The sequence below is a fragment of the Phascolarctos cinereus genome, unplaced genomic scaffold (genome assembly GCF_003287225.1).
Source record: "Phascolarctos cinereus isolate Bilbo 61053 unplaced genomic scaffold, phaCin_HiC Scaffold_4;HRSCAF=312, whole genome shotgun sequence".
NCBI lineage: Eukaryota > Metazoa > Chordata > Mammalia > Diprotodontia > Phascolarctidae > Phascolarctos > Phascolarctos cinereus.
The window spans coordinates 717094537-717107171 of NW_027555847.1; the positions used below are offsets into that span (position 1 = coordinate 717094537).

Here is a 12635-nt window from a genome sequence, read left to right on the forward strand (position 1 = left end):
CAAAGACCATTTCTTCCAACCCTTCTTTACACAAGCATCTTCTTCAACACAGCAGAGAAGCAGCCATCCAGTTTTGCTTCAAGACTTCCAGTGAGAGGCCCCCGCCATCTCCTGGGGCAGCATATTCCATTTCAGGAGAGCCCTTCCTCAGCTGCTGGTGACTGATCTCTCATCTGACCTTATACACTTAGACCACTATAATTAATAATAACCCCATACTTCCAAAGCAGTTGGAGGATTACGAAATGTAACAGCTCTACTACCTAGGTAATGCAAGCATGGTGAGTCCTTTTTCACAGGTAAGCAAATGGAAGCTCCAAGAAGTTAGTTCATCGCCCAGAGTACCACAAAGATGAGAATTCAAACTTATGACTTTTCTGATTTCAAGTCTAGGTCTCTTTCTGTCACACACACACACACACACACACACACACAACACACACACACACACCCCTCTCTCTCTCTGTTTCTGTCTGTCTCTCTGTCTCTCTCTCAAAAATCCAGATGGATCAGTTGGTGATCCTGCCAATCTGGGAGTTCTCTATGATGCTGCTGCTTGTGACTCATCCCTGCCTGCCTATCCAGTTTGCTTCTTGTTTCTTGCCTCCCTTAAGTTGGACATCTGGGCCTTTCTTGATTTCATAGGGACCTTTCTTACTTTCTGGGGACATTCTGAGGGTACAACGGAGTACTTAGACTGTCCATCCATTATCCCTTGACCTTGCTATGTGACCTGTCTTTTCAATTAGTCAATCAACAAACATTTATTATTATTAATAGTACTAAGTAAGTAATAATAAAGATTATCATTAACAAAAGTTAGCATTCATACAATGCTTTAAGGTTTGCAAAATGCTTTATCAATTTTATCTCATTTTATCCTCATAACAACCCTGGGAGGTAGGTGCTATTATTGCCCCCATTTTGTGGTGGTTGTTCAGTTGTTTCAGTCATGTCCAACATTTCCTGACCCCATTTGGTCAAGATCCTGGAGTGGTTGGCCATTTCCCTCTCTAGCTCATTTTTCAGATGAGGAAACTGAGGTAAACAGGGTGAAGTGACTTGCCCAGGGACACACAGCTGGTAAGAGTTTGAGGCTGGATTTGAACTCAGGAAGATGAGAATTCCTACCTCCAGGCCTAGCACCCTCTCTACTGCACCACCTACTTGCCCCTAACCCCTACTTTGCCAATGAGGAAACAGGCTGAGAGAGGCCAAGTATCTGAGGTAGAATTTGAATTCAGGTCTTCCAAATTCCACAGTCCATCACTGTCAATTTGTACTTGAAACCTTACCAGCTTGGCAGAACCAGCCAGCACTCATGCTGCACTGGCAGAGCTAGAACCCAGGGTCACTTGCAGAGTAGGACAACTATATTGTACAAAGGAGAACAGGTGTGCAGCGCTCCCTTTGGTGGGCTGGAGCATCCTTGGGAAGTTGGGGCTGTCTAGATTGTTGCTTAGAAAGCCCAAATCTTCTGACCTTTTTTCAGGGGAGTGGAAAGTGTAAGGTGCCTTGGCTCAACCTGGGCACAGAGGCATGTCTAATTCTTCTGACCAATCACAATACATTTCCTATGTGTTGTCATCTGATTTCACTCAATGGCTCCAAAGGACTTTAAAAGCATTCAAAAGTCCTATATCACTAATATTTAGAGAAATGTAAATTAGAGGAACTTTGAGATTCTGCATCATATCAGACTGGCAAAGATGACAAAAGTGGAAAATGACAAATGTCGGAGGGGCTGTGGGAAAATAGGCACACTAGTGTATTATTGTTGGGGCTGTGAAATGGTTTAGCCATTATGGAGAACAATTTGGAACTATGCTCAGAAAGTTACCAAATTGTGCTAAATTCAGCAACTAAAGTTACTAAATTGTGTATAACCCTAACCCTTTGACCTAGTACAACTAGTAGGCCTATACCCCAAAGAAATTAAGAAAATAGAAAAAGGATCTATATGTACAAAAATATTCGTAGACACTCTTTTTGTGATAACCCAAAGCTGGAAATTAAGATGTTGTCTTACTGGGGAATGGCTAAACATTGTGGTATATGAATGTAACGGAATATTATTATGCCATAAGAGATCATAAAATGTACAATTTCTTTTTAAAAAAATTAATTACATTTATTTTTAGTTTTCAACATTCACTTCCACAAGCTTTTGAGTTTTCAATTTTCTCCCCTTCTCTCCCCTCCTCCCTCCCCAAGATGGTATGCAATCTGATATAGGCTCTCATATACATTCATATTAAACATATAAAATGGACAATTTCAGAGGAAACTTGGAAGACCTTTATGAATTGATCCAGAAGGAAGTGAGCAGAATTAGAAGAATACTTGATCTCATGATAATAACATTAACGGAGAAAAACAACTTTGAAAGACGTTAGAACTTTGATCACTGGACACCATGTGTCCAGAAGAATTAAAGTGAAACACACCACTCTTCTCTTTCCAGAGAAGTGATGAACTTAGAATACAGAGGGAGACACACATACATTTTCAGTCATGACTAGTCAATCGGCCAAAAAGCATTTATTAAGCACCAAAGTGTGGGAGAGAAGAGGTATTTGGCTGCCTGCCAAACTGAAGGTCTACAGAGCCGTTGTGCTGACCTCAATGTTGTATGCCTGAGAAACCTGGACAGTCTACCAGCGCTATGCCAGGAAACCAAATCGCTTCCATCTGGGTTGTCTTAGGAAGATTCTGAAGATCACCTGGCCAGATAAGATACCAGAAACTGAGGTTCTTCCTTGACTTAAACTGCCAACCATTCAAACTCTACTGTACTGAGCGCAACTCTGATGGGCTGGCTACACTATTCAAATGCAAAACATATGCTTGCCAAAAAGACTATTTTATAGAGAACTCACACGGGGCAAACGCTCACAGGGCGGTCAGAAGAAGTGATACAAGGACGCTCTCAAGGTCCCTCTTAAGAACTTTGGGATTGATTGTGTGACATGGGAGATACTGCTACAGGACTGCCCAGCATGGCGTGCCCTCATCAGAGAAGGTACAAATTTGCTCCATGAGCAAAGCAGAATTGAAGTAGCTCAAAAGAAACTCAAGATGTGCAAATTTAGAGACTCCCCCCACCCGCAATGTTCACATGGACTACTTGTGCCCCACCTGTGGTGGAGCATTCCAAGCTCGCCTTGGTCTCAGCAGCCACAATCGGACACACTGGAACTTGACTCCAACATAGTGATGTCATTTTGGTCCTCTTCGAGAAGCCACTAACTACGTGCCAGGCCCGTGGGAATTAGTTCTGCCTGATTAGGTGGATTTGCCTTGAGGGATTAAGAAATAGTTCTTTTTGCTCAACGAGAGAGGAGAAATTGGAGGGACAGATTAATTTGAAAAAGACACTTGTTACTTGAAAAATAAAAAAGAATGATTTTAAAAAGTACCTTCCTCCCAAACTGATTAAGGATTTGTTTGAATTTAGTTTACACTTTTGATTAATTGATTTAATATAGATGTGTGTCTAGGCCTTTTGAAATAATTGGAATACCACCCTTACAAATGTAAAGTTCTTATATTGCCCTATAAAACTCTAAGGGGGGGGGCAGCAGAACAGGGAATGATTCTTATCTTTTTATCTCCATTAACACTCAGCACATAGTGGGTGTTTTCCTACCTTAAATGAACCATGGGCTAAGTCACAAAAGTCCCCGAACTCAAAACACTTTGTGCCTGCCTTCTCTGGGTTCTGCGTTTGAATCCCACCCTATGTGAATTCCACGGCCTCCTGTGGAAATAAGTTCCCACCAAACACATGGAGCCCACCGAAGACCAAGTCTGAATATGTCCCACCCCTGCTCAAAAATCTCCAAAGGTTCCCTACTGCCTCCGGGATAAAAATACAAGCTTCCCATCTGGGTATTTCAGCCTCCCACAATCTGGCCCTAATCTGCCTTTCCTGCTTTATTTCATATTCCTTCCCTTCAAGCACTCTACTTTCTAGCCACATCCCATCTCCGACTCTGTGTCTTTTCACAGGCTGTCCCAGAGGAGAGGGAATGTGCTCCTTCCTCGTTTCAACTCACTCTTTAGCTTCCTTCTAGACTTAGTTCAGGTGCCACAGTTTCTCCTTTCTGCCCTTTCTCTTTTCCCCTTCACGTCACCTCGTATTTACATACTGTGCGCATATAGTTTCCCATCAGCAGAATGTAAGCTCCCCAAGGGCAGTCATTATTTCCTTTTTTCTTCCAGCTCCATGCTAGGGGAAGGCATGGCCTGAGTCTAGTGGCTCATCTAGAGTCCTGCACTTAGTAAGTGCTTACTAAATAGCTGTTGAATTAAACAGATGTTTCTCCAGGCAAAGAGTTTATATTCAAATGAACAAGTATTTACATATTTAATTTGTTTCCTTTCCTTTTTGGAGGCAATGAGGTGAAATGATTTGCCCAGGGTCACACAGCTAGTAAGTGTCAGAGGCAGACTTGAATTCAGGTCCTCCTGATTCTAGGGCTGGTACTCTATCCACCAAGCCACCTAGCTGCCCCATATGAGTTTATTAAATCCCCACTACAAGTCAGGCACTGTGCTAAACTCTGGGCAGATAAGGCAAAAAACAGGACCTGCTCTCAAGAAGATATATAGGAATAAATTGCATATAATCACCAGAGGGAAGGCACTAGCATTGACAGGGACCTGGGAAGGCTTCTTGTAGAAGAGCCTTGAGGGAGGTCAGGGAAGTGGGGGGGGAGGGGTGGAGATGAGGAAGGAGAAGATCTCAGATGTAGAGGACAGTCATAAAAGCACTTGGAGTTGGGCCATGGTGTGAAGGAGGCCAGGATTGCAGAGTACAGGGATGGGAGTAACATGGAAGTCTGGTAAAACCAATCAACCCAGAGCTTAGCACACAGTAGGTGCACACCTTATACACAGTAGATGCTTAATAAATGTTAATTGATTCACTAAAAGGGGTGTGTGGGTGTGTGTGTGTGTGTTGAGGGAGAGGCAGTTTATGAAGGGCTTGAAACACCAAAAAGAGGATTTTATACTAGATCCTTGAGGTGATGGGGAGAGTGCAATTTCTTGAATCAAAGGGTGCTGGGATGAGATCTGCACTCTAGGAGGATTAATTTGATAATCCAGTGGAGGACAGATTGGAACGGAGAGAGAATTGAGGTAAAGATACCCATCAGAAGGCTAGTGAAATAGTCCAGGGGTAAGGTAGCCAGCATCGGCACCAACTGTACTGTCAGAAGAGGGTAGATATGAGAGGGGCTGAGCAGGTGCAACTAACATGCTTTGTCAATAGATTGGATATCTAGGGTGAGAGAGAGTGAGGGGTCAAGGATGCCACCCAGGTTGTGACTCTGGGTTGGCAGGCCCTGGATGGGGGTGGGCTGGGTCAACCAGGTTTAGACCTTTAAATTCATGAATAGTCAATGTTATTTGGAGACTCAAAAAGTCCAGTGGCCTTTAGGCCCACCATACTTGAATTCAGTAGACAGACATGGAGTCAGGGAAGAGCTGCATTTTGGATCCTGCCTCTTCTTACATTTGCTGACTTTGTGACTTTGGACAACTGTAGTTTGCCTCTCTGAGCCTCAGTTTCCCTACCTGTAAAATGAGGACAATAGTCTTTGTACTTCCTACCTCCCAGGGTTGTTTTTGAGAAAAAATGCTTGGTGAACCTTGAAGAGCTGTGGAAGTATGAACTGTTATGCTTGGCTGGGTCCAGGTGGCAGCAACTGATTGCCTTCCAACTTTCCAAACCCTATATTGTTTTGGGTGTGGACCAAACAGCCTCGACCTTGGAGGGAGAAATAAATGTCTAAGGAGATTGGAAAAGTGGGGTAAATCTAGTGGGGTGGCCCTTGCTATAGAGGGTCCCCGACTCCAACAGTCAAGCCCTAACCTCCTTGGGAAACTGCCACGTCTAGTCCTTGGTGCTAAGGGGAGCTTGGCTTCTAGGTCCAGGCTGGCTTTGGGTAGGAAAAATAAAGGCCTTGGTTACTCACCAATCACCCCTTAGAACAAGGGGAGCTGGCCAGTGGCCCCTTTGGGGAGGACCCGAGGGGCTTTTTAGATTGTCATCCAAGCAGTTCCATCCAAATTGTTGTGGTAAAGAGAGTGAAGGGCTGGGCTGCCTTTCATCTGTAGCCCTGGTACCTTAAGGTTCTTGAGAGCCAAGTGGAAGGGATCAGAGCGACCTAGGAGGAAGTGGGTATTAGATGCAGCCAGCTCACCCTGGTGAGGAGGATGAACGACCCGGCCAGGCCATTGTCACTCAGTGCCACCAGGAAAAGGGGCGCTCACCAGCAGGGCTCTGAGTGAGGAGGCTGAAGGTTTCAAGGACATATGCCTGGGGTCCATCCAAGAGGAGCTAGGTCAGCCAGTGAAAAACCCAGCTGCCTTGGCTCCAGCCCTGCTTCCTCTGGACATGGAGGGCTGACCAGGAAGCAGGGAGGGCTAGAAGATATCAGAGGCAACATAGGTAATGGAGGGCTAGCCCTCCCCCTCTCCCGCCAAGTCCCACCAAATCCAGTCCGTCAGAAAATAGGACTCTCCTGGCCTAAAACTCAACAAAAAAAGGCCAAGCATGGCAGGGCAAGATGAGGGTGGTTACCCCAGGCTGAAGGAGAAGGATCTGGTGGGGCCCCACCCTGGGCCATGCCCAGAGAGGAGGTGCTCACAGTCAGGGCAGGAGGCTGGCGGAGGGAGAAGAAAGGAGGGGCTGAACTGCAGTGAGGTCTTCTAGTGTCTGCAGGATGGGGCACTCTCTCTCCCTCTTGGAGGGAAGGACAGGGCCCTGTTACCTCAACCCCTAAGACCAGACTAGCCTTAGGATGAAAAATTAATGACCGCTAATATTTGTTCTGTCACTAATGGCTACTAAGGGTCTCTAGTGGTGGTTAATGGCCTACTGGCCGGTGAGCCAATCATTAAACATTTATCTAGCACCTGCTATGTGCCAGGCACTGTGCTGAGCACAATTCCTGCCCTCAAGGAGCTTATAATAGAATGGAGGAAACTATGCCAACGAACGTATACAAAGCAAGCTCCATAACAGGATAAGTAGGAAATTATTCACAGAGGGAAAGCCTTGGAGTTAAGAGGGATTGGGGAAGGCTTCCTGGAGAAGGAGGGATTTTAGCTGGGACTTCAAGGAAGCCAGGGAGGTCAGGAGTCAGAGTGAAGGAGGGAGGGCATTCCAGGTAGGGGGATGGCCAGTGGGAATGCCTGGATCAGACAGAAGGAGAGTCCGGTTCTAGGAACAGCCAGGAGGCCCTGTCACTGGATGGAGAGTGTGTGTTGGGGAGTGAGGTGTGAGAAGACGGGAAAGGTAGGAGGGACCAGGTTATAAAGGGCTTCGAAGGCATTTTGTATTCGCTCCTGGAGCTTATTGAGTAAGGGAGAGACGGTCAGTAGGAAGATCACTTCGGTGGCTCAGTAGAGGATGGACTGGAGTGGGGACAGACTGGAGGCAGCTAACCGACCCCCCAGCAGCAATAGTCCAGGTGGGAGGTGAGGAGGGTCTGCACCAGGGTGGGGGCAGGGTCCCAGCAGAGAAGGGGGTCTTCTGCCAATGGTTACAAGGGGCTCTTCGAGGTCACTAATTTTCTTTAAGCACAGCTCTTCCTCCCCTAATGGTCCCTAAGGGCAGTTTCTTCTCAGTAATGAGCCCCAAGGGCAGTCCGCCCTCAGCTAATGGTGCCCAATGGATCCTCCACCACTACTAACAGTAGTTAACCTGTTACCTCATCACAACAGCTGACCCGTTGCTGGTGACGATCACTAAAGGTCCCACCACTGGCCTTCTGTTACATGGCAGCTCTTCTGTAGACACTGGTCTGGTGGAGAACTGGAGCCTCCGGAGGCCAGGCGCCATGTTTTAATTTTTCTTTGGAGCCCCAGAGCGCAGTGCCATTGTCTGGAAAAGCTGGTCCTTGGTGCTGATGGTCACTAAGGGCTATTACGCCTCCAGTAATGACCACCTTGGCTACTACCGCTCTTCTGCTATGGCCACTGACGGCCACTACTTTGTTGTTACTTTTGCTGCTGGCCAGTTGTGTCTGACTCTCGGTGACCCCATTTGGGGTTCGCCATTTCCTCCTCCAGCTCGTTTTACAGATAAGGAGACTGAGGCCAACAGGGTGAAGTGACTTGCCCTGGGTCACCCAGCTAGGAAGTGTCTGAGGCTGGATTTGAACTTGGGTTTTCCTGACTCCAGGCCCAGAGCTCTAGCCCTTCATTATTCCTCTTCCTCTACTAATGGTCACTGAGGGCTGTGACTCCTCTGCTGCCTCCAGAGCAGGTGGGGGTGGGGGGGAAGGGCAGCCACGTGACCATGGAGGGCCTGCACATGCAGAGGCTCAGGTGCCCCGTGGAGGGCCACGGCCAGCCAGGTGGGGAGGGGGTGCCTGTGCTGGAAGAAGGGGTGGCTTCGGCCTGTGGGGTGCCTGGCTAGGCTTGTCTGGGCTGTTCTGTAGTGGGTGGCGGCGGGGCGATAGTGGACTGGGCTCGGCTCAGTCCCCTCTGCCGCCTTCCTGCTGCCCCGTCCCCCAGGGGGCGCTGTGAGGTCGGGGCCCGCTGCTGGGCTGGTGCTAGGCTGGCGCTGGCTCCGCTCCGCTCCGCCCGGCTCCAGGCCGGCCCTTCCTGCTGCCCCGTCCCCCAGGGGGCGCTGTGAGGCCGGGCCCGCTGCTGGGCTGGTGCTGGGCTGGCGCTGGCTCCGCTCCGCTTCGCCGGGCTCCAGGCCGGGCCGCGCGCCCTCCCGGCCGCCCTGTCCCCCCTGGGGGCGGGGCCGGGGCGGGGCGGGCCGAGCGGGTCACGGAGCTGGGGGGCGGGGATAACCCCTCACGTGGAGCCGATGAAAGGGCCGAGGCGCGACGGCTCCGGGAGCCTCCTCGGAGCGGAGCCTGAGACCCACAAAGCCTCCGCCGCCGCCTCCTCCTCCTCCGCCGCCGCCGCTGCTGCCGCCGCTGCCGCCATGGGGCTCCTGTGACCGGCCAGCCCGCCGCCCGCCGCCGCTCCTCCCGCCGCTCCGCCTCCGCCCCGCGACTATGCCCGGCCGCCGCTGCCGCCCTCCGCGCCCTCCTCCCGCCGCCGCCCGACCATGAGGCCGCGCCGCCGCCGCCGCCCCCGGGCCCGGCCGCCCCCGCGGCCCCCGGGGCGGGGCCGGGGCCCGGGGCGCGGTGCGGCCGCTGCCGCTGCTGCTCGGGCTGCTGCTGGCGGCCTCGGGCCCCGGCGCCGCGCGGGCCAAGGAGACGGCGTTCGTGGAGGTGGTGCTGTTCGAGTCGAGCCCCAGCGGCGACTACACCACCTACACCACGGGCCTCACGGGCCGCTTCTCCCGGGCCGGGGCCACGCTCAGCGCCGAGGGCGAGATCGTGCAGGTACGGACGGGGCTGCGCTGCCGCGCTCGCCTCCCCCCGCTAGGCCGGCCGGAGGCGGCGGGCGCCGGCCCTCCAGCCGCAGGGGGCGTCGGCACGGCCGGGGGGGGGGCCGGAGCGGGCACCCCGTCTGCCCTCCCCTGGGGGGACGAGCGAGGCCGCTGAGGCCCGCCCGCCGCCCGCCCACCTGTGGCCCGGCCGGACCCTGCGTCCTGCCCTCCCATGTCCCCCGCAGCCTCCCTTCCAGCTCGGTCCTTGCACGTGGGGGGGGGGGTCCGGGCTCGCGTGGGGCCACCGAAACGGCGGGGGCTGGGGAGGGGGCGGGAGGGCGCGGAGGAGTGTCAGCCCGAAGGTTTGGGCTTGCAGAGAGGGGGAGCCTCAGGGCCTGGCGGGGGTGTCCCTTTTCCACGAGTTGGATGTTTTTGCGGGTCCTGTGCATCGCTCGTGCCAGAGCCTGAGTGTTAGGTGGTACACGAGTGAGCTCTGGGAAGAGGTGTCTGCATGGTGAGGAGAGTGTGTGTGTGTGTGTGTGTGTGTGTGTGTGTTTCAGCCCCTTTGGCCAGCTTTCCTTCGCTTTCCTTCGTAAAATAAGCATCAGTTAATGTTTTTCATGATCCTAAATTTCGTGGAGTCCTTCCTCAGGCTTGGAGCTAGAAGGGACCTGAACGCGACCAAATGCTTTTCCCTCCCCGGAATGCTTACTGTTTGTTTGGTCTGTTTGCGGTAGTTTTAAAACTTGTGTCTCTGTAGCTGAAAACAGAACAAAACAGTGCACCCCCCGATCGGTGGGTCCTTTCGGGTTTCCAGAGGTGTAGTGAGCATTGATGGATTGTGTTTGGTGGAAGAATGGAGCAGGTTTGGGGATTCACCAAGTTCTCGGGCTAAGTTGCATGACAAATTCCTCCTCCGTAGTAATTGAAGAGCAGTTGGAGGAGGACGGAAGACCTTCATTCCATCTCTTTGCCAGGAACTCTTGCTGGGAGACGGAGGCAACCTGGGATTGACTGGCCTCCGCACCTCCCTACCAAATGAAAAGGTGTCTGCATTCCACTGGGAGTCTGATGGAGGGATTAAAACCAAAACAAACCCTGCTCTTTGAAGGCCTGGCTTGATTGCCCCGGGTTGTTTACTTGGCCAGTCTTACTCTTTACCTTCCAAGGATTTGGGTGCCTCTCTGGGGAGGTCTCGGAGTGGACCCGAGTTGGGCTGGGGAGCGGCTGTGCACTGAACAGGTTTGGGGCAGGAGGAGCTTTCAGATGTAATCCTGCCATGTAGTCACTGCTGACCCGGGCTTGTTCGGTCTGCTCCACTTCTGCCTGGGTTTTTGGGTAATAAAGGAACTGGATCCTAAGCAAGGTTATTATTTCTGTTTCTCATTGCTGCAAGGTTTGGATTGTGTGTGTGTGTGTGTGTGTGTGTGTGTGTGTGTCCCACCTTACAGACACTTGGAGTGGTAACGTCCCCAGCTCAGTCCCTGCACCTGGGCTACTCCTGTGGGCTGCTTTGCTGTGTGTTTCCTCTCCCACTCCAAACTTGTGTGGGGTGAACAGAAGGGAAGTGAAGGTCTTGTTTGATTTCTGGGACTGGGAACACTTTTAAAGACTCTTTCACAGTTTTTAATCATGTTTAATCATCTTTAATTATGTAAGCTTTCATCCAATGAGCATGCTTTGGTGACTGTTCCAAAATTCTTCTCTCAGGACTAGCTAAGACTACCCAAAGAATCCCCCTTCCTTATCTCCCTGTCTCAGGTAGTCACTGGTGCCCTGAAGAATTTTTTAGAAGCAATTTTGTTTTTTTCCAGTGCCCCAGGAAGAAAGGTGTTCTGGGAACAACACTGGTGCTCCAGCTTTTCTGAAGGAGCCCATTAAGGTTCTGGCTGTTTCTCTTCAGCTTTTGCCTTAGGAAGGCAACTTGTGTGCTTAGCTAGCGATCCAAATGGTGAGTCTTCCCTCCACTTGGAGCTAATCTCTGGTTATTCATTGAATACAAAATTAGCAGTTTCAACACACCATTTATAACTTCTATCCTTTTGAGGAGGGAGATAATGTGTGAATTTGGCAGAAGGAGGCCATTCTTTTTTCCCTTTGGAGACTTTTGAAGTGCTTATCTTAACTCCTTTTGTGGTCCATTAGCCTGGCCAAAAAAATTAAGTCAACAATTGCTAAGTAAAGAGAAAAGGACTTAAATGGTATTTAATAAGGTTTGCCTGTTAAGCAATCACTAAGAGGTGTCGAAAATTCACTTGTAACTGCAATAATGTTGTTAAGATGATCAGAAACCGTGGAATAGACTTTCCTCACCAGAGTTTCTCTCTTGACTAACTTGGCCGTGGCTCCACTGGTCGCTCAGCCACTGTCTTCCATTTCAGTGAGCCGAGCATGTGCTGTGTGTGTATGTGCGTACTTGTGTGTGTGCGCGTGTGTCCATGTATATGTGTGTATAGAGTGCAACACACCTAGCAGAAATACTAGGCTAGGACTCACTCTTTGGCCCCCTAAGGTGGGAAATAAAAAAGCCCTGTCTAATGAAGAGGTAGGACCACAGGTTGAGTAAGAAATAAGAAATCATTTAGAACAGAGAGCACATCAGCATTTTGCTTTAGGATAAACATTTTAAGGCTTTTAGCCCAGATTAAAAAGATATATACATCTACATATGTGTGTATGTATACCCATGCATATATGTGTATATACACATGCATACGTATATGTATATATGTGTGTATAACTTTTTCTTTAAAGTTATAGCCAGTAAGAGTAAGTTAAAATATAAGGTAAGAATAGTTAAAATATATACGTGTTTTAACTTCTAAGAAAAGTTCTTTGTACTGAAGCGTGGCCTAAAGCCTTGCAGGATTGTGAACCATCCTTTAAAAAAGGAAAGGTCCTTTTTTTTGTTTTCTGAGGTTTTAAAACTTAAAAATTGCTATGATTTCCAGCAGACAGTTCTGTAGAATTGCTCATGATTTAGAGAGCTGCTCTGTCTCAGTGAGGCTTAGATTACATTGAGTTATTATTTGTGTGTGTGTGTGTGTGTATGTATATATATGTACACGTACATACACATAGGTACACACCCTTTGGGTGAAGGGCAGATTGACTGCTCTTAACAATTTTATAACGCTTGAAGTTCTGACCAGGGCTTTACATGCTACCTCGTTTGTCTTCTCCACAGTCTAGATGAAGTGGGTATTGTTGTTATCATCTTCATTTTACAGATGAGGAGGATAAGGCTGAGAGATAACTGAGTGACTTGAACAGGAACCTTGATGGTAGC

The 12635-nt window shown here is 49.6% G+C and overlaps 1 protein-coding gene across 2 annotated transcripts in view; it reads left to right on the forward strand.

Moving 5' to 3' along the window:
* Positions 1–9155: 9155 nt before the first annotated feature.
* ZNRF3 (zinc and ring finger 3) overlaps positions 9156–12635 on the forward strand; it is a 200910-nt gene continuing 197430 nt past the window's right edge. The window contains exon 1 of one of the 2 annotated variants that reach the window (XM_020996553.2): positions 9156–9359. The gene's annotated coding sequence lies outside the window, so the exon portion shown is untranslated. The remainder of the gene's footprint in view (positions 9360–12635) is intronic. The other variant, XM_020996554.2, reaches the window with a different exon arrangement.